Source organism: Salvelinus sp. IW2-2015, linkage group LG20, assembly GCF_002910315.2.
Source record: "Salvelinus sp. IW2-2015 linkage group LG20, ASM291031v2, whole genome shotgun sequence".
Lineage (NCBI taxonomy): Eukaryota > Metazoa > Chordata > Actinopteri > Salmoniformes > Salmonidae > Salvelinus > Salvelinus sp. IW2-2015.
In genome coordinates this window covers 27,201,438-27,222,649 of record NC_036860.1, presented here as the reverse complement: position 1 = coordinate 27,222,649, position 21,212 = coordinate 27,201,438, and the positions used below count along the sequence as shown (strand labels likewise).

The following is a 21,212-nucleotide window of genomic DNA, read 5'->3' as shown; positions in this document are numbered from 1 at the left end:
AATGCGCTCTTGCAACAGCTCCATAGTGCGGATCGCAGCCTATTGATTAAAAGTGGGGCTTTTATTGCTCAATCTAATTCATGCTGATAAAGAAATTAATCCATAGGTCTAATAGACACATGCACAAACTCGCACACTTTTGATAGACTTAAAGGGGCAATCTGTTGTTTCTACATCCATGTATTTACTTATAAATTATATATTCATTGATTCTTGAAGAATATAACTTATAAATGCCTCATGAGCTTAGTTCAACTGTCACACTCGCTGAGAACCCAACATATAAGCTTGTTTTACTCCACTGTTTGTAAACATTGTAAATGTAAACAAACACTGTATAGCCTCAAAACATGGTTAAAACAATCATTTTGATATCATGGATGGTCAGTCCTTGCATCTATAGCTCTGTCTATTAATCTGAGAGTGGTTACATTTCTCCAGGCCCATCCCTCAGCTTTTTACCAAAACAGAGGCGAGGTGGTGATTTTGTTATTGTTTCATCTGTGGATTTGCCCTTTAAACAGCTGCATATTATCAAGGTATCAAAGTGTCACCAACAAAAATGTAAACAATGGGCCTGAAGCAAATGCAGCATATGGCATTAATTTTTCACATGTAAATAGCACTTTTTAGTAGCGCTCAAAGCATGCCATTCCATGAGAGCAGCATGAATTTTTCAACTCGAATCAATGAGCCTAATCAGTCCTCCATGACAACAAAATTATAAACAACAGAGTAGGGCTGGCCAATAAGTCCTTAGTTTTGGGGTTATGCTCAGGTAAAACTATTTGGCTAATCTATACTTCCATATTTCCAAGTCCTATTCTTGATGATCAAGGGGTATAACATTTATTTGAATGACTGGAATTCTGATAGACTTTGGTTTTTAATGTAAAGATATAGTTGAATTATTATATATAGTAGAAAGTGATGAGTTTGAAGAAGCTTACATAACCAACTTATAAAGTAAAATTTAACATCCATATATGACCAGCTATGTAAACTTTAACGTTGATTTATCCTGCAATAGATGTTGTTCAATTGGTAACACACATTTTTGTCTTCTAATACCTCTTAAGGGGAAAGTAATCTTTTATTTATTTTTATTTAACCTTTATTTAACTAGGCAAATCAGTTAAGAACAAATTCTTATTTACAGTGACGGCCTACCAAAAGGCAAATGGCCTCCTGCGGGGACGGGGGCTGGGATTAAAAAATATTATATATATATATATAGGACAAAACACACATCACGACGAGAGACAACACAACACTACATGAAGAGAGACCTAAGGCACCAACATAGCAAGGTAGCAACACATGACAACACAGCATGGTAGCAACACAACATGACAACATCGTAGCAACACAACATGGTAGCAGCACAAAACATGGTACAAACATTATTGGGCACAGACAACAGCACAAAGGGAAAGAAAACAATACATCATGCAAAGCAGCCATAACTGTCAGTGAGTGTCCATGATTCCTTGAATGAAGAGTTTGAGATAAAACTGTCCAGTTTGAGTGTTTGTTGCAGCTCGTTACAGTCGCTAGCTGCAGCCGAACTGAAAAGAGGAGCGACCCAGGGATGTGTGTGCTTTGCGGACCTTTAACATAATTTGGCTGGCAGAACGGGTGTTGTATGTGCAGGATGACAGGATGACGCAGACTCACATTAAGCATCTCCAATCCAAAATTAAATCAGGAATCGGCTTCCTATTTCGCAACGAAGCATCCTTCACTCACGCTGCCAAACATACCCTCGTAAAACTGACTATCCTACCGATCCTTGACTTTGGCGATGTCATTTATAAAATAGCCACCAACACTCTACTCACCAAATTGGATGCAGTCTATCACAGTGCCATCTGTTTTGTCTCCAAACGCCCCATATACTACCCACCACTGCGACCTGTATGCTCTCGTTGGCTGGCCCTCGCTTCATATTCGTCGCCAAACCCACTGGCTCCAGGTCATCTATAGGTCTTTGCTAGGTAAAGCCCCGCCTTATCTCAGTTCACTGGTCACCATAGCAGCACCCACCCATAGCACGTGCTCCAGCAGGTATATTTCACTGGTCACCTCCAAAGCCTATTCCTACTTTAGCCGCCTTTCCTTCTAGTTCTCTGCTGCCAATGACTGGAACGAATTGCAAAAATCACTGAAGCTGGAGACTCATATCTCCCTCACTAACTTTAAGCATCAGCTGTCAGAGCAGCTCACATATCAACTGCACCTGTACATAGCCCATCTGTAAATAGCCCATCCAGCTACCTCATCCCCATATTGTTATTTTATTTTTTATTTTTTTCTCTTTTGCACCCCAGTATCTTTGTTTGCACATCCATCTTCTGCACATCTATCACTCCAGTGTTAATTGCTAAATTGTAATTACTTCATCACTACGGCCTATTTATTGCCTCACCTCCCTAATCCTACCTCATTTGCACACACTGTATATATATTTTTTCTATTGTGTTATTGACTGTACGTTTGTTTATTCCATGTGTAACTCTGTGTTGTTGTTTGTGTCGCACTGCTTTGCTTTATCTTGGCCATGTCGCAGTTGTAAATGAAAAATTGTTCTTAACTGGCCTACCTGGTTAAATAAAGGTGAAAAAAAAGGACTGCAGTAGATATCTCAGATAGGGGGGAGTGAGGCCTAAGAGGGTTTTATAAATAAGCATCAACCCATTGGGTCTTGGTGCGGGTATACAGAGATGACCAGTTTACAGAGGAGTCTAAAATCTAAAAGTAACAGAATGTAATCAGATTACGTTACTGAGTTTAGGTAATCCAAAAGTAACGTTAGTATTACAATTTTGGACAGGTAACTAGTAACTGTAACGAATTACATTTAGAAAGTAAGCTACCCAACTCTGGCTGCATCCATCATAACAAGAAATAGATGACAATGGTGGTCGTGTCAACTTAGTGTAGTTTTTTCTTAACTGCTGTCAGGATTAGCGGTGCATTCTGCTAAAACAGTTTGTTCATAGTGCAATGGTTTTGAGTTCTCATTCCACATGGGGCAAATGTGATTTTTCGTCTCAAGTCCTTTATTCACAATATTCATCCCGTGCCCATAACCTTCTAATTCTGAAAAGTGAAGGCATACCTGTGAAAGGGGTCGCCCTGGTAGTAGTTGTTAGTCTTAGTGAATAAAAACCTATCTGTGAGTTAATTTGACCATTGGAAAAAGAGCTACTGCGTTAACACTGCAATGCGGGCTAGATTGAATTGAGCCCCTAATCTTCATTTTCAAGGTGATGATTGTACGTTTCTTACTAACACAATACAGCAATAAATGTGAGTTCACATTAGAAAGATTTATTTTGCACCCCATAGGAGATTAAATTTACACTGCAAGTGGCAATACAGTGGATATCAGAAACTTGGCACCTTACCACTGTGTGCTAACTATCCAGAGCTATATTAGCTTGCAATGTACATCATTTTATTGTCAGAGCGTGCCAGTGGACTTTGGTGAGTATGCTTTAGTGATAAAGTGTTTGGGATCAGGTACAACTACGTTTACCCACCCCCAGAAGGAATATTTAAGCCGACAACTTTTCACCTGAATGCATTTTCTAAATGTATTTGAAGGGGTTGGGCAAAGGCTGAAATTGGCATTGAGAGTTACCCTTTAAGCCTCTCACCCTTTAAGCCTCTCTTTTACCACTATGGCCACATCTGCGTTTCCTGGGAAGTGAAGAGGTCATGGTGTAGCTATGAGATGTGGCACAAATAGTATTTTCAGGGGTGTTACTGACCTTTTATATGCTTATTAATGGGAGATATGGGGCCCTTAGTGGGGTCTGTGGGTCGCACAGACTGGGGATTGCATTGAGTCTGTCTCTTATACACATCTAGATGTGTATAAGAGACAGGTGTAGCTATGAGATGTGGCACAAATAGTATTTTCAGGGGTGTTACTGACCTTTTATATGCTTATTAATGGGAGATATGGGGCCCTTAGTGGGGTCTGTGGGTCGCACAGACTGGGGATTGCATTGAGTAACCTACATCTCAGGTTAGACATGGTTGCGGAGCTGATTCTATACCTACCGACACGTCCTGGTGACTCAGTGTAGTGTTCTGGGGTTGATGCTAGCTCACTGGATGTTACAGCCCAACCTGAGACGGCAGTTCACTACGGTAATGAATACATCAGTTACGAGTTAAGGTGGTGATGAAAGTATTTATTATAAATTGTATGGAAACCACAAGGAGGCAAAGTGTTGTGGGAGGCATTTCTGCATCCATATTCATTTAAATTGCTGTCATTTAACTTATGCTCGCATCCACAACCATGTTCATATCCGGTTGTGTGGGTATCCTCCGTCCTCACACCTACACCAGTGGTGGCTGGTGGGCGGAGATATCGGAGGACGTGCTTATTGTAATGGCAGAATCGGAATGAATGGAACCGCATCGAACACATCAGAAAATGGTTTCCAAGTGTTTGATACCATTTCATTAATTCCATTCAAGCCATTACAATAAGCCTGTCCACCAGCTTCCTTTGCCCCACACTGACAATGTGGTTCAATTGCCATGATTTCACATGGGTTTACAGTAGTGCATTCCCTCTGACATAAACAGTATTTCTTGAAACCATCGCAGAGGGGGAAGACACACAGCAGTGGGGTGCATCCCAAATGACTCCGTATCACCTATAGTGCACTACTTTTGACCAGGCCTTATAGGGCTTTAGTAGTGGCCAAATGTATAACATACTGAAAGTGTTTTTGACATTGCTGTGCCTGTCCAACTACTGCTGTAATCCTGTGATAAGAACCTGTGTGCCATTTTTGTGTACTATATAGGGACTAGGGAGTACTATTTGGGACACAGGTCGTGAAGGTAATTCCTTATTGTTCCCCACTCACTCTAGTCAAGACCGAGATATGCCAATGAAATGACTCCCAGGCCGGATGTATGTCCACTACTCAGCTGCATCTTGCTCTCTGGGACAGTCCACATTTCAAGAGCGGTATCTAAAAGCAGTGTTCTCTTCCTCCTTCTCTGCCGCGTCACACTTAGTGTGTTGTGAATGCTGTAATGAATGTATTGTAATGTTTTTTTAATTGTGTAACTGCCTTAATTCTGACGGACCCCAGGAAGAGTAGCAGCTAATGGGGATCCATAATAAATACCAAATACACTGCAAATACATATGTACGCACATACACACACACACACACCTCAATAAATATTGACTGTAGTGGTGATTGTGTGTATGGGGGCTTCAGTTCAGAGGGTTTGACCTTCACAACGGAAATTATTATTATTGTTGTCTCGGCTCAAGTTAGGTTTGATTCCTTTTCTATCACCAGGACTGCATGGCCTGGCTGTGTGCGTGTGTGTTTGTATGTGTGTGCAGCTCATCCATTATGGACGCTAGCCGTCCCGTACCCTCAGAGGAACATGAAGCTGTTACTGTGACATTGGGCTCATTCTTCCCAAGACAAATAGAGAGAGAAAGAGAGAGAGCACTGCACAGCACTCTCACTGCAGCATGCAGCACCAGCCAAACTCACTCTCTCCCTCTCTCTATTGCTCTCTCTCTCTCTCTGCATTCACTCTGTCTGTCTGTTTCTCCCTGTCTCTCTCTCTGTTTGTTCCTCCCCACCTACTCTATCTATTTCTCACTCACTCACTTACTCACTTGTTCTCTCTCTCTCTCTGTCAGTCTGTCCCTATCTACCTGTCCCTGCCACTCACTCTTTCTTTGTATCTCTGCCTCTGTACAGTATGTCTTTTTCACTCTCTCCTCACTTCTCTCTATTCCTCTGTCCCTCTCGCTCACTCCTGCTCTCCTATCTTGACACCACGTTTTGCTGGACTCACTCTCTGACTGTTCTTTTGTCCCTGATCGATGGGTGTGTTGTGTTCCCTCCGTCCTTGACAAGCATCTCCATGTCTGTGGTTTCGTACCAAATGACACCCTGTTTGCTATATGGTGGACTTCTTTTGACCAGGGTCCATAGGGAATAGGGTACCATTTGGGACTTTGCCTGTGTGTAGACTAATAGACTCAACCCCATGGTTACTCTGCCTCTCTGACCCGTGGGAAGGGGACATAGGCGTATGTTCCAAACACTGCACCTCTCCCTGCTCATGTGAGCAATGACTCAGGACAACCGCCCCCATCAATCTGTTGACATCCTCCGAGGATGAGGAAAGTGTGCAAACGGAGAGGTGGGTGTGTTTGTTTGTATCTGCCAGTATGCTTTTTGTTCATTATTGTATGTGTGTGTGTGTCCTTGTATCTGCATTATGTTTCTGTTTATTTATGTGTGCGTACATTCGTGCCAGTGTCTGTGAATGAGTGTTTTTATGTGTGCGTGCGTGCATGTTTCTGTGTTTTTAGAGAGAGATCTCAGCTCTGCCTCTCCCTACAACCTCCTGCTGTAGCTGATGGATGTAAAGGCTGGTAGTGCTGTTATGCTGGGCTCTGAACGCCAAATACAGACTCTACTGATAGAAGGAAGAAAGAGAGGAGGGAAGGTAATGAGAGGAGAGGAGGGGATGGGAGGAGAGAAGAGAAGAGAAGAGAAGAGAGGAGAAGGAGAGAGGGAGCGTGTGAAGGATAGATTGAGGCTAAAAGTAAGAAGAGATAGAAAGGTTGTCTGCCCTGGTCAGCACACATCCAGCCTCTCTGAGCTACAGAGCACAGGTTTCTGCCTTTCTCTTTTATCTCCATCTCCTCTCTCCTGCATCCATCTGGCACGCTCTGCTCTGGGCTCGACCTGTTCCGGGACTGCTGCACTGTCGTCACACAGGGAGGACCTTTCCACACATACACAGTCTCTCTCTCTCACACACACACACTCTCACACCTCACACACACGCAGGCACGCACACACACAGTCTCTTTCACACACACAAACACATATGCATGCACGCACACACACAGTCTCTCTCTCTCTCTCTCTCACACACACTCACACCWCACACACACACACACACACACACACACACACACACACACACACACACACACAAAGTCTCTCTCTCGCACACATACACACACATCCCCCTTCGCCCCCTCTGCAGAACAGCCTGCCCCTCTGCAGGTTACCAACCAGTTACTGCTCCGCGACCCACCCACATGCTGTACACCCCCGCACTCCCCACAATCGTACCCGCGAGCCACTCACCTATCCCCCCCACCATCGTGACAGAATCCGTACACAACCACCCCCACCTCACCTTAACAAATGGGCCAGAAATGTGGTGCCCGTTCGTTCCCTTGTCTTAAAGTCGATTCACCATAAAGACCACATCACAACGGCATAATCCTGTTATCTGTCTCTGACATTTTTATGCATGGCATTGGGTTAAAGAGGGCCAGTCGTGTGTGTGTGTGTGTGTCAGGAAGGCGAAACATATTGGTTGGGCTGCATCCACCAAGGTACCATCTCACGATTACCCCCCTCTCATCACCCACCTCGACATCCATGGCTATCTATGCCCCACTCCGTTGACCTACCCCGCAAAGTGCTGGCAGCAAATAAACAGGGTTGTCACAGTTGCACCGCCTCACAGTCACATCCATCAGCCCGCCCGTTCCTAAGTCAGCAGCTTTAAAAAATTAAAAAAATGAATCTCCATTAAGAGATGTGCTGGCGCAAGTCAATTGATTGTTGAAGTACCGGTATCTGTGAAAAATCAATGTAAAACCAGTGGAGCTGCTGCGATTGAGTTACAGGCTTGATGTATGCCAGAGAGCACACCTAGGCTATGTCCCAAACAGCACCCTATTCCCTGTGTAGTGCGCTACTTTTGACCAGAGCACTATGGTCTAGCCTGTGGGTCCTGGTCAAAAGTAGTGCACTATATAGGGAATAGGGTGCCATTTGGGAGGCAACGTAAAGACATGACCAGAGAAAAGCAGGTTAACCTAACTACTACGCTGCAGGGTTCTGCTTTGAGATGTAGTGTCGCGTTGTTAATATTCTGGATGGAAACAACTACAGAGAGCAAGCTAGCAAATGTGCTGTAGCTAGTAAACAGCGAGGCGCATGTCGTGTCTCACTCTCCATTCCTTTTCCCCCTGAAAACCGGATGTCTGAGGATGGGGCTGAGGTGGCGCTAGTGGGAATCAAACCCACAAGCGCCATGCTCCACCAACTGAGGCACACAGGAACACCTTTAGACAGGAATGTTTGTAGTAAAAGACATTCCGCTCATGAGCAAAAAACGCTAAGTCGTTAATAATGATCATGAATAAAGTGATTTCAGTTAATGCATCTTTGTGTTCCAGAAAACCATGCCAATCCCAGGGAGCACCAACTGACACTTGACGTCCACGGATGTTGAATATTGGTTGAAATTTGGTCAGTCTGCCTTGGCCTCGTCTACAGATGTTAGTTATTGTGCCAGCACGGCCTGGTCTTTATTTGACCCTCAAATAGACGGTTAGAGAGATATTTTCGACGTCTATAAAATACATTTAAACTTTCACTCTGCACCAAATTCTGAAATATTTTCTATGTCTTTTCAATTAGATGCTACAGTTCATGAATGGCTGTTACGTCAAGATATGCCATGCTGTTAACTTAATCACCAGTAAAGTCAGTGTGGGAACAACAGCATTGTCAGGCGAGTGACAGATGTTCTAGAGCCGCCCACCAGCTCAGAGAGAGGCATGTTGGGAATGCCCTCCGGGTCTATACTGCGTTTGTATAGCGCATTAATTTGATACAGTTAATATTTGTTTTTGGTCTGAGCTATATATACCCTCCTGTTTATTGTCCCTCTCCCTTTCTCTACTCATAAATATTGCATTCCCCACCTGTTTGGTAGCCTCAGCTGAGGTACATAGAGGAAATAGAGCAAGTGTCCGTTTACTGTTATTCATTCAAGAGGTACACCAGCACTGTAATACAGAGTTTGTTTTCCCTTTACATGTCGTCTTTGGCTGTTAGATATTGTAAAATCCCTGATGCGTAAAAAAAAAAAAAAACAGTATCGGAACCAAGCATTTTGTTTACCGGTATTATGCTTGAAGATTGTATCTACTTTCTTGAATTTAGGGTAATTTTCTATAAATGTGACCATTGGGATTATGTATATTCATACAGGGTATGGCAAAGTTAATGAAGCAGAGCCACAGTTTCCATGTCTGCAGCAGTGAAATTATGTTTTCAGTGTCCCTAGTGGGTTAGTCAAAGTTTTCCTTGTTGGCGGTTTTCGCTGGCTTTCACTTTTCTAGCTGTTAATTTTACCGTAGAGAAGCTTAATAACCCTTTACACACGTGTAAATTGGCCTATATGGATAGGGCTAAATTGAAATGTTTCTTACAGAAGAAATATGGAAAGCATATGCATACAGTGCCTTGCAAAAGTATTCACCCCCCTTGGCATTTTTCCTATTTTGTTGCATTACAACCTGTAATTTAAATAGATTTTTATTTGGATTTCATGTAATGGACAAAATAGTCCAAATTGGTGAAGTGAAATGAAAAAAGATAAGTGGTGCGTGCAATTATATTCACCTCCTTTGCTATGAAGCCCCTAAATTAGATCTGGTGCAACCAATTACCTTCAGAAGTCACATAATTAGTTAAATAAAGTCCACCTGTGTGCAATCTAAGTGTCACATAATCTGTCACATGATCTCAGTATATATACACATGTTCTGATAGGCCCCAGAGTCTGCAACACCACTAAGCAAGGGGCACCACCAAGCAAGCAGCACCATGAAGATCAAGGAGCTCTCCAAACAGGTCAGGGACAAAGTTGTGGAGAAGTACAGATCAGGGTTGGATTATACAAAATATCAGAAACTTTGAACATTCCACGGAGCACGATGAAATCCATTATTATTATTATTTTTTCATCTGCAGGGACTTAAAAATTGAAGGAATGATGGATGGCGCTAAATACAGGGAAATTCTTGAGGGAAAACTGTTTCCGTCTTCCAGAGATTTGAAACTGGGACGGAGGTTCACCTTCCAGCAGGACAATGACTTTAAGCATACTGCTAAAGCAACACTCGAGTGGTTTAAGGGGAAACATTTAAATGTCTTGGAATGGCCTAGTCAAAGCCCAGACCTCAATCCAATTGAGAATCTGAGGTATGACTTTAATATTGCTGTAAACCAGCTGAACCCATCCAACTTGAAGAATTGGCAAAAATCCCAGTGGCTAAATGTGCCAAGCTTATAGAGACAGACCCCGAGAGACTTGCAGCTGTAATTGCTGCAAAAGGTGTCTCTACAAAGTATTGACTTTGGCAGCGTGAATAGTAATGCACGCTCAAATTGTCAAGACTCCAGCCAGCCTAGTCATAGACTGTTCTCTCTGCTACCACACGGCAAGCGGTACCAGAGTGCCAAGTCTAGGTCCAAGAGGCTTCTAAACAGCTTTATACCCCCAAGGCATAAGACTTCTGAACATCTAGTCAAATGGCAACCCAGACTACTCACATTGCCCCCCTACCCTCTCCACACCACTGCCACTCTCTGTTGTCATCTATGCATAGTCACTTTAATTAACTCTACCTACATGTACATACTACCTCAACTAACCGGTGCCCTTGCACATTGACTCTGTACCGGCAGCCCCTGTATATATATTTTTTACTGCTGCTCTTGCTTGTTACTTTTATCTTTTATTCTTATCCGTATTTTTTTGAAACTGCACTGTCTGTTAGGGGCTCGTAAGTAAGCATGTGACTAATACAATTTGATATGATTTTGATTTGATTTTCAAGTTTTCCATTTTTCTTGGTCTTGTTGTTTGTTTCACAATAAAAAATATTTTGCATCTTCAAAGTGGTAGGCATGTTATGTAAATCAAATGATACAACCCCCCCCAAAAAAATCTATTTTAATTCCAGGTTGTAAGGCAACTAAATAGGAAAAATTCCAGGGGGGGTGAATACTTTCGCAAGCCACTGTAATCATGGTAGCAATTGAAAGGGGATCATGGGAAAATAATTAGACCAAAGCTGAGGACACAACAGTTCACCTGACACAAGACTGAATCCAACCATTACACTGTTGATTTCATGTGTATTTTATATTTACTGTACTTTTTGACACATTTGTGGATGACAAAATCTGAAAATACTCTGGATACAGGTGCAACATAAGGCAATACAATGACAAGGGTTTGAGTGAGAGGATTAACTGGTGTCTCCAAATGGCTACACACCTATCCAAAGTGTGTCCAGTTTTGAGCTCTCCTAGCTGTGCCATTCAGGAACTAGAGCAAGCATACTTGTAGTTGTTTTGTTTGGAACACAGCCCTGCATCCCAACCATCACACAAGTACTGATGTTGGTTACGCAATCCAAAAATGGTCGATTATAAATCGCAATCTGGGTTAGGGGGGCATAATTTGAAAGCTTGTTTTATTGCCAACATGCTTGCTAAGTTATAAAATCCGACCTTACAGTGTTAGGCTTTCACAAGGCTATTCAAAGAAACAGATTGTAATTTTGGTGCGCATTGAAAGGAGTCATGAGTGCATACATGTGCGTGTGCCGCGGCAAATGTTGTTCACACTAGACAAACATAGGGTCATTCTGTTCAGAACAACCCAGGGTATGACGCCATGTCATCTTGTAACTGTACATCAAACATAGTGATCATAAACGTTGTATATGACATGAGTTTTACGATATGGACTCACATGTGTTTGTCTTGCTTGTGTGATATCAAATCAGTGTTTATTATAATCCTCAACATCTCATCTTTCAAAATACATAGATTTCTCTTAATATACAGAATTTCCCTCTCTCAAACAAGAAAATGTTTGCTAAAGTTGCCCAATTAGCTTGAGGAATGGGGGCAACTTCTTGTCGCGTGCGGTGTTCAAGTTCAGTACGGCTGTCAGTCAAAACCCATACAGCGCCGCTTCACAGCCTGAGCTCTGAGGTCATGTATAGCATGTTACTGTACAGCCACTGCGTTCCAATTTAAGAGTTTATCAATGTCTAAATCTGTTATTTTCAACCCGTTAACGGGTACGAGTGTAAAGAGCTACACAACGTGAAGTCAATCAAGTATGCCCTCATTTGGTTGGGAATATAGTTGTGGTTGTTTGCTGGTCTCGTTTTAGTGAGTAAACTAAGTGATTTATTTATATAATACTCATACAACCTGGACAATAATGTCTGTTTAGTGGGTTTTTTTAAATCTGAAAAATTTGTCGATGTGGCCTTTAGCAAGGCACTTAACCCTAATTGCTCCTGTAAGTCACTCCGGATAAGAGCGTCTGCTAAATTACAAAAATGTAAATGCATTATATAGAGAATAGAGTGCCATTAAGGACTCCATGACTGTGTTTACTTTTTGTGTACTTTGAACCTGTTTGTGATTGTGAGCTCGGCCTTGCAGTAAGAATGCTATATCTGTCTTATTACACGCCTGTCATTTTACCTTTTGGGTGTTTGCAAAATGCTAACATGATTATCGAAATGAATATTAGCATAGCCTTGCGTTGTGGTCAGTCATGGACTTTTCCTTTGAATCCCAAATGGCACCATATTCCCTGCATAGTGCACTACTTTTGACCAGAGCCCCATGTGCCCTGTTCAAAAGTAGTGCACTATAAGGAATAGGGTGCTATTTGGAACGTAGCCTTACAGAGTGGTAAGTACCAACAACACAGTGAAATATTAATCACTACATTTTAAGTGTAATTGTGAGCAATGCTTCCTGCTGCGCCCACTCTTTTTTTTCTCTCCTCTTGTCAAGAATACGATCATGTATGGCTGTCTTGCTGACACTCTATATTTTTTATATCCCTTTTCAATTAATATTCTCTCTGATCTTAATATAATGCCACATCTGCATTAATCATTGTCCCCACTAACTTTGGACTGTGAAATTAGGTACTTCATTAGCGAACTGGGATCCGCCTTCTGAATGGATTTTTCACTCATTACTCAATAAGGATATCCAGTGTATTCAGAAAAGTATTCAGACCCCTTGACTTTTTCCACATTTTGTTACGTTATAGCCTTATTCTAAAATGTATTAAATCGTTTTTTTCCCTCGTCAATCTACACACCATACCCCATAATGACAAAGCAAAATAAACAATATATTCCAGTTTCAATGGGCACAATGCCTCTGGAAAGGATCAAAGGTAAACAAGGATTTCAGTTCTCCATAGTGTTACTGTTAGACACTCATCCATGATATCCTACTGGCTTATTGCCCTGGCACTGGAGATGGAGCCCTTCTATGTTTCTGTCCGAAATGCCACCTTGGTCCCTATGTGGGGCACTATTTTTGACCAGGGCCCATAGAGCTCTGGTCAAAAGTAGTGCACTATTTTGGGAATAATGTGCCATTTGGGACACAGCCTCTATCTCATGGCTCTGGACTTCCCTCTACTCACTGAGGGCTGGAGGGAAGTCTGCTCGCTTGTGGTGTCCAACACCCCAGGACTGGGCTTCTGGGCTCCCTCACCCCCCTGAATGGTTTGGAAACCACCCCTAATACACCAGATGGCTGCTGGCTACGATATCATTCTTAGCCCAAGCCTAGAAAATGTATACTGTAGCTAAGACACAAGCTGGGGTAAGAAAACAACATTAGGGACAACATCAAAGGGTATGTGGTACAGCCTCTCAATAGAACAAATGTGACCCACCACCTTGATTCGGCCTATGTAGCAACATTTGAAATTGTGTTTTTTTATATTGAATAAAAGTAGAGACTCAGAGCTACAAAATCGTATATCCTACACAACAGTTGAGGAACAATGGGAATATAATTCTGCTTTGAAATTTGATAAACTTGTAACCCCACTTTTGAGAAAATTGCCTGTGAATGTTTTGGTACACCTACTGGAGAGCTCTTCTTTGTCTACACCCATTTAGCATCGTTCACACCCTCTTAAGCCATCAATCTCTTTAAGGATTCACATGTGAAGCCATGTGCTAAACAGAGTGAGTAAAGTAGTGTGGAAAATAACCAAAGATTAATACTAAAAGTGGTGAAAGTAGTAGCAAAAAGTAGCATTAAAAATAAACTTTATCTAGTCCTTGGCCTATGTCCTAATCTGACATTGGTGCAGGTCATGTTCTTCACATTACCATATGTGGTAAACACACACTATATCAAATAAAATAAATGTTTATTTGCACATGATACAGAAGGTGTAAACTGTACAGTGAAATGGTTACTTGCATAGTGGAGTCTTTTGTTTGGACCCATAATCCCAACCCATACTACCATGTACCATGCATGAATCTGTAGGTAGCTAAAGGTAACCAACTAGGTTCAATGTTAGATAGTTAGCTAATGTTAGATAGCTAGCATTAGGCTATAACTTCCAATGAAAACAACTTTCTGACAAAATTAGAAACAGCTCTTAGCTAGCCAGCCAGCTAACGTTAGCAAGTTATACAACAGTATCCTTTAACTTGCAATGAAAACAACTTTCTGACAAAATTAGAAACAGCTCTTACACGTAATGTTAGCTAGCGAGCCAGCCAGGTAACTTTAGCAAGCTAGCCAACAGTACACTTTAACTTGCAATGAAAACAACTTTCTGACAAAATTTGAAACAAATAATATTTTAAAATGTAGCTAGACTCTTATACATAGATAAACTCTTCTCCCTCTCTGTCATGTATGCAATAGTTACCCTTAGTTTGAAGATGTAATCCAGAGACAGGTGTTATATACAACAGCCTTCTGTGTTCTCTTTTTGACTCCCACCACATTTGCAACCATATCCTGCTTCCACCGGGCATTCCACTGATTTCAAAACTCGGTCAGCTTCTTCCGTGACAACAATACTGTTGATCGCCGTTTCTTCCCCATCACTATCATCAGAAGACTCTACAATGTCTGGTTCAATGAATTTTTTTTAACCTACATCAGGGATTTCCATATCGTCTGATTCATTTTCAGAGTCAGAGAGCAACACTTTTGCAGTTCTTCATGATATTTAAAACAAAATGCTGCAGTTGAAAGGATTATCAACACATAGTGTTAAAGACAGAAGCATGCTACATGGCAGGCCAATCCAAACTAATCTCTTGGCATGTCCGGCCCAGCCAATCATGGCTAGAGGGAGGGTTCCTTTTTCTGTGGCAAAACCAACTAGGCTCGTAATTTAACAATTTGATTTGTATTTACAGATGTCATACAAGTTTGTTATTAAGGCACATGAAAGTTCACATATTCCAGAAGGCATTTCTGCCAAAAGACGCATTTTGATTTAAAAAAATCATGTTTACGTTCAACGGGAACGGGTCACAAATGTATCCACGTGGAGTCTTTTTTCTTGGCTTAATTGCCGCTTGAAGATTATCCTGACATGACTCAGGATAAGATCCAGATGCCGACACAGGAGACAGACAATCGGAATCTCAGATGTTTATTACAGAACGGGGCAGGCAAACAGCAGGTCAAGGGCACGCAGAGGTCAGTAATCCGAGGCAGAGTCAAACAGGGACAGAATGGCAGGCAGGCTCAGGGTCACGGCAGGGAGAATGGTCAGAACCGGGAAGACTTGAAAACAGAAACTGGAGATACGGGGAAACACGCTGGTAAGACCTGACAAGACAAGAAACAAAGGAAACGCAAGTATAAGTACACAGGTGATAATGGGGGAAAATGGGAGATACCTGGTATGGGGTGGAGACAAGCACAAGACAGGTGAAAAAGATCAGGGTGTGGCAATCCTTCACCTCCACAATGGCTTTTGACTCTGACAAATGTATTGTTGCTCTCCAGTAGACAAGGCACTTCTATTTTTTGGTGGCCCAGGCTAGCGCTTATTGCCTGCCTGTGTGCCTGCTTTAGACTCGTGTGGAGGAGACGTGTGGGAGTCTATTAAACAGTCTAATTGGCCTTTGTTAATGAGTGAGCAGCCTACCGGGGTCACGGGTTGGCCGGTGCTTGCTTCCATTCTTCCAAGCACAAAACCAGCTGCGGTCAGCATGGTCAGCCAGCCTAGTCACCGAGTGTTAGTCGCCTGCCCAGCTCTCTCATTTGCAGATGCACTCAGTGCATGAGGGAGAGAAAAAAAAGAGGCGGGAAGAAAGAAGCTTGGCACAAACTCACCGAGTTTTCTCTTCTATTGGCGCGCGTGGCGATTTCCCTTTGCGCTAGGCAGTTACACAAAGCAAGGCTGGGTGAGTGGGCATTGATTACATTAGCTCGCTCCTTCACTCTCTCGCTCACTCAGTTAGTTAGTCACTCATTGGCTCGCCCTGTCTGGTCTTTCTCTCTCCATTTGTCTTTTTTTCTTTCATGCTGCCTGTTTTGTCTTGCTGTGAGGATCGTACTCAGGCGAAAGTGGACTGAAGACAATCCTCTTCCTCTGTCAATTACTGTTACAAGCTCTTGATTATCATTATAGTTTCTCCTAATATGTGCTATTATTTCATATTTGGTACAAACTAATGAGAAATTATTATTTGAATACCACTTTCTTTGTTTTTTGATTTTGTACTTTTTACCCGTACGGACTCAGGAGAGGAGAAGGTCAAGAGGCATGTGTCCTCCAAAAACACGACCCCGCCAAGCCACACTGCTCGCTTAACCCTGCCACACCACTGTGTCAGAGCAAACACTGTACAACTGGCGACCGAAGTCAACATGCATGCGCCCGGCCTTGACAATGACTCGCTAGAGCGTGATGTGACAAGGACATCCCAACCGGCCGTACCCACCCCTAACCCAGACTACGCTGGGCCAATTGTGCACCACCTCATGGGTCTCCTGATCCCAGCCGGCTGCAACACAGCCAGGGGTCGAACCCGGATCTGTAGTGACGCCTCTAGCACCGCGATGCAGTGCCTTAGACCACTGCGCCACTCAGGAGGCCCTGAATAGCACTTTTTGACAGAATGTCTAAAAGGGAACTGGAAACACCTAAACAATCAATTGAAACCCTTATAGGCCAACTATCTTTAGGATGCACGCAATGGTCAAGCCAGGGTGGACTGCTCGCCCCATATGACTAATGAAAGGACAAACACTGGAGCTGAACCATACTGAATTGAACGAATGAGTGTGTGTTTATGTCACATTGATGGGGGGAATGTTGCGTTTATATACAGACGCGTATGAGTGAGTCAGACTCATTTGTTTGCTTGCTTATAAACAAGAGGCTGTAAGTTCACATGTGGCTGTGGTTGGCTCATACAGCAGCCTTTATAGGGCTTTTAAAGTATTACTCATCATAACTGGCTCTATGGCCGCTAAGCTACACAGCTGGAGGTTTTGCAGGAACACTAACTAAACACTATCATACTCCATTGGGGAAAATAGGCTATGTGGTTTTTCTATTATCCTCCATCTTGTTTCTATAATATTTTTTACACCTAGAACAGTGGTGTAATGTGGCTTGTGTCATTGTAAAGGGAAGAAGTGTAATACTGTAGGGCCATAGCCAGGGTCTGAGTTTTAGTGAGGTCCGGACGGGTGAGATTTCCCCCCCCCCCCCCCCCCGTCCAAATAAATTTGAGAGAGTTCAAGCTTAATTACTCAATTTCTATACAATTAAAACATTCTAAAATGCTATTTCGACCCCAGACAGTATCTCATTGGTTGTTGTAGCTTCATTCACTTCAGTCGATCTACAAACACATAGCCTGTTAGCTATTCAGAAATTGTACCAAATTGTATCATTTTAAAAGGCTAATTGATCATTAGAAAACCCTTTTGCAATTATGTTAGCACAGCTGAAAACTGTTTTGCTGATTAAAGAAGCAATAAAACTGGTCTTCTTTAGACTAGTTGAGTATCTGGAGCATCAGCATTTGTGGGTTTGATTACAGGTTCAAAATGGCCAGAAACAAAGTTGTATTGCTTCTTTAATCAGGACCACCGTTTTCAGCTGTGCTAACATAATTGCAAAATGGTTTTCTAATGATCAATTAGGCTTTTGAAATGATAAACTTGGATTAGCTAACACAACGTGCCATTGGAACACAGGAGTGATGGTTGCTGATATGTAGATATTCTATTTAAAAAATATAAAAAAATCTGCCGTTTCCAGCTACAATAGTCATTTATGACATTAACAATGTCTACACTGTATTTCTGTTCAATTTCATGTTATTTTAATGGACAAAAAATGTGCTTTTCTTTCAAAAACAAGGACATTTCTAAGTGACTCCAAACTTTTTTAGAAATTATAGCTAAACATTTATTAAAAATAATAAACAGAGTAAGATGGCGGCAGAGAAGAAGACGTTTTACGTGACCCCAGCCGATTGTGTATTTTTGTTTATTTGCATTGTTTTAAAAAAATGTTTTAACTTATTTTGTCCATAATGTTGCCGCTACCATCTCTTATGACCGAAAATAACTTCTAGACATCAGGACTGCGATTACTCACCACAGACTAGCAGATTCCTTTTTTAAATTTCACGACTCTGACGAGCCCGACGGGAAGGATATACTGCTTCCCTCGGGAAGAGGCCCCGATTCCTGTGATCTGCATGAAGATGAGGTGGAGAAGGAGGTGCCGAAGGGCGGGCTGCCTTCTGAGAGTTCATAGGCGATCGAATAAACCCCCACTTCCCTCCATTCTGCAAGCAAACGTGCACTCCTTGGAGAATAAAAACGGCAAGTTACGAGGAAGACTAACCTACCAACGGGACATTAAAAACTGTAACATCTTATGCTTCACGGAGTCGTGGCTGAATGATGACAAAATCAACATACAGCTGGTGCACGATATCTAAGGAAGTAGTGAACTATTGCTCGCCTGAGGTAGAGTATCTCATGATAAGCTGTAGACCACACTATCTACTTAGAGAGTTTTCATCTGTATTTTTCGTAGCTGTTTTACATACCACCACAGTCAGAGGCTGGCACTAAAGCAGCATTGAATGAGTTGTATTCCGCCATAAGCAAACAAGAAAACGCTCACCCAGAGGCGGCGCTCCTAGTAGCCGGGGACTTTAATGCAGGGAAACTTAAATCCGTTTTACCAAATTTCTCTCAACATGTTAAATGTGCAACAAGAGGAAAAAGAACTCTGGACCACGTATACTCCACACACAGAGACGCATACAAAGCTCTCCCTCACCCTCCATTTGGCAAATCTGACCATAATTCTAGCCTAAAACCCCAAACAGCAAGCAAAGCAGATGTAGAAGCATGGTGGCTCTGAAAAACTATCTAGAAAGGCAGGAACCTAGGAATAAACCTAGAGAGGAACCAGGCTCTGAGGGGTGGCCAGTCCTCTTCTGGCTGTGCTCGGTGGAGATTATAAGAGTACATGGCCATTTCAGGCCAGATTGTTCTTCAAGATGTTCAAACATTCAAAGAGATGGGAGAATCTTCCAGAAGGACAACCATCTTTGCAGCACTCCACCAATCAGGCCTTTATGGTAGGGTGGCCAGAGAGAAGCCACTGCTCACTAAAAGGCACATGACAGCCCGCTTGGAGTTTGCCAAAAGGCACCTAAAGGACTCAGACCATGAGAAACAAGGGGACTGGGAGACTAGTGAGGATTGAGGGAAAGATTAACGAAGCGAAGTACTGGGAGATCCTTGATGAAAACCTGCTCCCGAGCGCTCAGACTGGGGCGAAGGTTCACCTTCTAACAGGATAACGACCCTAAGCACACAGCCAAGAGAACGCAGGAGTGGTTTCAGGAAATGTCGCTGAATGTCCTTGAGTGGCCCAGCCAGGAGAGACCTTAAAATATCTGTGCACGACGCTCCCCATCCAACCTGACAGATCTTGAGAGGATCTGCAGAGAAGAATTGGAGAAACTCCCCAAATACAGGTGTGCCAAGCTAGTAGCGTCATACCCAAGAAGACTCGAGGCTGTAATCGCTGCCAAAGGTGCTTCAACAAAGTACTGAGTAAAGGGTCTGAATACTTATGTAAATGTGATATTTCCGGTTTTGTCAAAAAAAAACATTTTAGCTTTTTCATTAAGGGGTATTGTGTGTAAAGAAAACAATTGAATCCATTTTAGAATAAGGCTGCAAAGTAACAATGTGGAAAAAGTCAAGGGTTCTGAATACTTTCCATTGAACTGTATAAATGCCTTTTGAGCTTAGTTCAACTGTCGTACCCCATCAGAACCCAAATATGTTTTATTCCAATGTTTGTAAACAAAGTAAATGTAAACAACCACTTAAAACATGGTTAACACTATCATTTTGATATCATGGATGGTTAGTCCTTGCATCCGTAGCGAAGTTTATGGATTTGAGAGTGGTTGCTTTTCTCCAGCGCCATCCCTCTGCTTTTTACTGAAACTGGCGGGGAGAAAGCTTCAATTAAGGATCGCTGCTTTAAACACCTTTTTAATAGAGTAATATTGTTATGACATTGTGCAATCCTCTAGTGAATGAGTTACTTTTGTTTCGTTTTAATTAATATCAAGCAAGAGTTCTGCAGTTGAGAAAAAAATATTCTTAGTATTGCAAACATAAACACAAAAGTATTGATAGCAAAACAAAATATTGCAAGGAAATCATTTAGAAATGCGAGAACAAATTAATTGTAAGTGCATGCAGAAAAAAAACATGTTTTCGGTGATCATTCTTTTATGATAACGCAATTGAATAAAATGCCTTTCTCTTTCCTGCAATTTTCCCTATTTTTGGTTATGTTCCCCTGGCCTTTGCTTTCGCTGCCTTTTTTCTAGTTGGAAGTTTTGGCACATTCATTCCAGCAACATAGAACCCTGCATCCTACTGCTGGTTTGCTAAGCAGGGTTGGTCCTGGTTGGTCCCTGGAAGGGAGACCAGATGAAGCTGGAAGTGGTGAAAAATAAGTGTGAAAAAAGCATATGGTTTTTTTTACGAGGGGAAAACACGTGCCGAAAACCATGTCTGACTCATGTGAAGATCCCCCCCCAAAAAAAATGTAAGTGATTTGTTTACACGTGTTTTTCACATGATTTTCTCAGGGGATTTTTTTAGGGAAGCACTCATTTAAATGTCCATATCCATCAAAAGCTGTCTCCCGGGATGACCTGTCAATGTGGCCTGGGCGGATCTGATCTATGTGGTGTCGGGGTGTGTGTATGTGTGTGTGTGTTAATGTTAGTGCCTGTCTATGTGTGTGAGCATGTGTGTAAGCATGTGTGCGCGTGTTTATTAGTTTGTGCATGCATGTGTGTGTTTATCTGTGTGTCTCACTATGCTGGTGTGTGTGTGTCCACTGTATAATGCCTGTCTCTTATACACATCTAGATGTGTATAAGAGACAGGTGTGTATGTGTGTGTGTGTTAATGTTAGTGCCTGTC

General features: G+C 42.3%; 1 protein-coding gene across 4 annotated transcripts in view; it reads left to right on the top strand.

The window, feature by feature from the left end:
* The window catches only part of LOC111981475 (CXADR-like membrane protein), a 143,216-nt gene that overhangs the window by 38,360 nt on the left and 83,644 nt on the right, over window positions 1-21,212 (top strand). The gene's annotated exons all lie outside the window — the stretch shown is intronic.